Genomic DNA, 4,132 nt, shown 5'->3' on the forward strand with positions numbered 1-4,132 from the left:
TAGAGGAAGGAGCAGAGTCCTCCAGCAGAGCAGAGTATTTCATGAGAGGACGGCGCAGAGTCCTCCAGCAGCACCCTTCCACAGATTGTATTATGGGAGGATTTGCAGTCGGAATGATCCAGATTCGGTGAATTCATCTCATTTCTCGCCATTATCGGGGGAGATAAGAGAATGCCGGCCGCTGATATCTGGAACTTTTTGAGCCGAGTCCAAGAATGTCGGCTGGAAATTTGGAATACATCATTTCTCTTTGAAGCGGACAGAAGAATATTCAGCGGGTGAGGGGACCCGGCTCCCGATAAGACGCAGGACGCGGGTCGCCGACAGATAGCGGCTTGTGTGTCTTTATCTAATGAAAACAGTCAACGGGCATCACGGAAAGCCGAGAGCGTCCCATCGTGACACGACCACAATGTGTCATATTTCTCAGCATATTGTGGTGTCACCATGAGAACATTATCACTGAACAGGGGGGCGGCTCAGTCAGTGAATACAGGTCAGTGACCTAGAAAGCACTGAAGCCAAAGGATGAGAATGACGGAATACAGAAACTTCCTGTCTGGGTATCCCCAATGGAGATTACTGCAGGTAGTCATTGATAAACCTCCCATAGCCAAACATGGAAGCTAAGATTGGAGGATAGTCTGCAGAACAAAGCTGGATAGGTTGGAGGATAGTCTGCAGGGCAAAGCTGGATAGGTTGGAGGATAGTCTGCAGAGCAAAGCTGGATAGATTGGAGGATAGTCTGCAGGGCAAAGCTGGATAGGTTGGATGATAGTCTGCAGGGCAAAGCTGGATAGGTTGGAGGATAGTCTGCAGAGCAAAGCTGGATAGATTGGAGGATAGTCTGCAGAGCCAAGCTGGATAGATTGGAGGATAGTCTGCAGAGCAAAGCTGGATAGATTGGAGGATAGTCTGCAGAGCCAAGCTGGATAGATTGGAGGATAGTCTGCAGAGCAAAACTGCAAAGATTTAAGAATATTCCAGTTGGAGATCTATTGATCCATTGGAGATAGACGGGCATATACCTCAAAAGGCAAACAAGGCACTGCCCCAAAATTGGTGCGGCGAGCCAGGTCGCACAGAATCAGGCAGCCTCTGCCTAATCAGGAAAATTAGGTGGCCGCTTGTTGGGTCTTGCGGCTGCCTAATTTACCTGAGAGGGCTACTGGGTGGAGGAGAAGCAGGGAGGCAGGAGGCGGGACCGCAGGCGGGGTAGAGGAGGGTCCGAGGTATGACCGGAGGTGGTGCTGGATCGGGGCCGAGTAAGATGCGGCCCGGCCGGCGGCTCAGGGCTGCCCATACCCCACCATCTGATAATGGGATGGACGGGAGGCTGGCTGGGGGGCTGGGCTTCAGTTAAGTGGGAGGGGCATATGTGTGCAGGGAAAGAGACCCTGCAGAGCCCACCATAGATCCTGTACAGCCCACCTGAGAGTCCCAAGTGGGCTCTGTGGGGCTCTCAGGTTGGCTATGCGGGGTCTGTGGTGGGCTCTACAAGGTCTCAGGTGGGCTATGTGGGGTCTATGGTGGGCTGTGTGCGGTCTGTGGTGGGCTCTACAAGGTCTCAGGTGGGCTATGCAGGGTCTATGGTCGGCTATGCAGGGTCTCAGGTGGGCTCTGCAGGGTCTCAGGTGGGCTGTGTGGGGTCTGTGGTGGGCTTTACAAGGTCTCAGGTGGGCTATGCAGGGTCTATGGTGGGCTATGCAGGGTCTCAGGTGGACTCTGCAGGGTCTCAGGTGGGGTGTGTGGGGTCTGTGGTGGGCTCTGCAGGGTCTCAGGTGGACTCTGCAGGGTCTCAGGTGGGGTGTGTGGGGGTCTGTGGTGGGCTCTGCAGGGTCTCAGGTGTGCTCTGTGGAGTCTCCAGTGGGTTTTGCGGGTCTATGGTGGGCTCTGCTGCCCACCTTGGACCCCGGCTTCGCCGCTACGCTACTAACACAACCTGTCAGAAGCTGGATAGAGCGTGCGCTTTGTATCCAGGGACTGACAGGTTACGCAAAATGTCTTAAACAGGAAGGGGTGGAAGCCTAGTGTAGTCTTGCCTAGGGCAGCACAAAACCTAAATACTCCATTGGTGATCGGTGACCAGCGTATTGATACTCGGCTCACTCTGACTCAGAGATATTGACGATCCTCAACTGCTCTTAAATTCAAAAATCAATTCATTCAAGAAGTCCAATTTTCCATCTGCTGATCTCCCCCTGGCCCCTTTCCACTACTTCCTGTCTACATGCGCTTACTCTGGCCACATTGCACATCCTTCCTCTGGACCGGCTCCCTGATGGTGACAGCGCTGGACCACGCCTGAGCAATGTGTGTCGGCGCAGCTTCACAGTCCCACACATGTCTTACCGGAACACGCAGTAACGTGTGTAAGATGCATTGCCGTGGCGTTCATTTGTGATGCACTAAGACAATGCACCCGCATGGTAGGGCCCCGCAATACGTTGCAGAAAAAGTGTCACGTGCGAGCATGTTAGGGTGCGCTGGCATTTATTTGGAATCGGCTGCCTTCATGCACTCTAACACACCACGGAATGGACTTGGATAAGACTTTTGAAGTGACATCATCATGTTGAAACATATCTGAGATTTCAGTGATCGTGTTTACATCTCCTTTAAATTAATTCAGTCCCGGAGCTCATATGTGACCCCCCCTCTCCCCCCTGTGGTGAAATGAGGAAGTAAGCAGAGGAAGCCGAGGGCTGGAAGCTGCTGTAAGACGCGGAGAGGATGTGGGGATGGAGCAGGATGCAGCTACAATGGGAGACAGGAAACCGGGGAGTCGGGGGGGGCTGCAGCGAGGTGGACGCAGGCTGCCAGGGGCTCATTCTGCGACTCTGAAATATTGTAAGAAGTGCACCGTTCCTTTAAGAAACCCTGGACACCTTAAACCTTTACTGCAGCTCCCTCCCGCCACTGACATCATCACCAGTTCTGGGTTTTCAGTCATCGTGATTGGCTGGCCTGGGATGATATAACTCCCGCGCATTCATAGGGAGTTCATTCATCCCGGCACCGAGGAATTCCCAAATTGTACCCCAAGCTGAGCGCTCAGTCTTAAGGAACTTGCTAGCAGGCAGGGAAGCATTGCAGAGACGCGCAGAGACCTTCCGGATAGCAAACTTCTTTTTCTAGGATAAAGTTCCACTTTAACACGATGAAATGATGAGAGTAGTAGTAGTAGTGACGTGGATCTGTGTGGTGTGCTCATGGCAGAGTGAGCGGTCTTTATTACAGGAGGGGGCGGAGACATGACCAGTCACCCTGCACAAGGAGAGAGAGCAGCAGTGAGCGGTCTTTATTACAGGAAGGGGCGGAGACATGACCAGTCACCCGGCACAAGGAGAGAGAGCAGCAGTGAGCGGTCTTTATTACAGGAGGGGGCGGAGACCAGACCAGTCCCCCTGCACAAGGAGAGAGAGAGCAGATGTGAGCGGTCTTTATTACAGGAGGGGGGCGGAGACAAGACCAGTTGCCCTGCACTAGGAGAGAGAACAGCAGTGAGCGGTCTTTATTACAGGAAGCTCCAAGTCTCACTCTGGATTACTGCACAGATCTGGAAGGAATACACACATCACACAAGGAGTCTCTCTATCGCTGTGCAGGAGCATTGTACCGGGATTAGGGATCCTCAACTTTCCCAGCATGCCACGGGAAGGCCGGCATTAGGGCCATTTAAGTGACTACAAGTCGGGTCTACAGAAAGTATCTTTTTTTCTTCTTCTGGTTTTAATTTGAATCTTACAATTTGACATTATGAAATGACAGGACGGCACATTTTAATGTAAGGTCCATATAAACAGAGCACCACTAACCAATGAAATCTTTTACTCCCCCTCCTCTACCGCCCCCCCCTTCCTCCCCGGTGTAGCCGAGCCGCCACTATCTCCCTCCGCTGCTCTTTGTATGGATAGCGGCCGCGTTCTTTTCCCGTCCAGGAGAAGCTTCCTCGCCGGGAAGTGGGAAGTGGAATCTCTATTGGGCACTTATCAGGATCTGGGAGAGAAAAGCGCGCTCAAGTGGCGGCGATTATGAAAGCAGCTCGGCATCCCTCAGGAACGCGGACGGCGAAGGAGGAAATGACTCATTATCACACTTAATGCCACATCCTGCTTCTCCATCTGGGGG

The sequence above is a fragment of the Nanorana parkeri genome, unplaced genomic scaffold (assembly GCF_000935625.1).
Source record: "Nanorana parkeri isolate BGI_ZX_2015 unplaced genomic scaffold, ASM93562v1 scaffold188, whole genome shotgun sequence".
In the NCBI taxonomy this organism is placed as follows: domain Eukaryota; kingdom Metazoa; phylum Chordata; class Amphibia; order Anura; family Dicroglossidae; genus Nanorana; species Nanorana parkeri.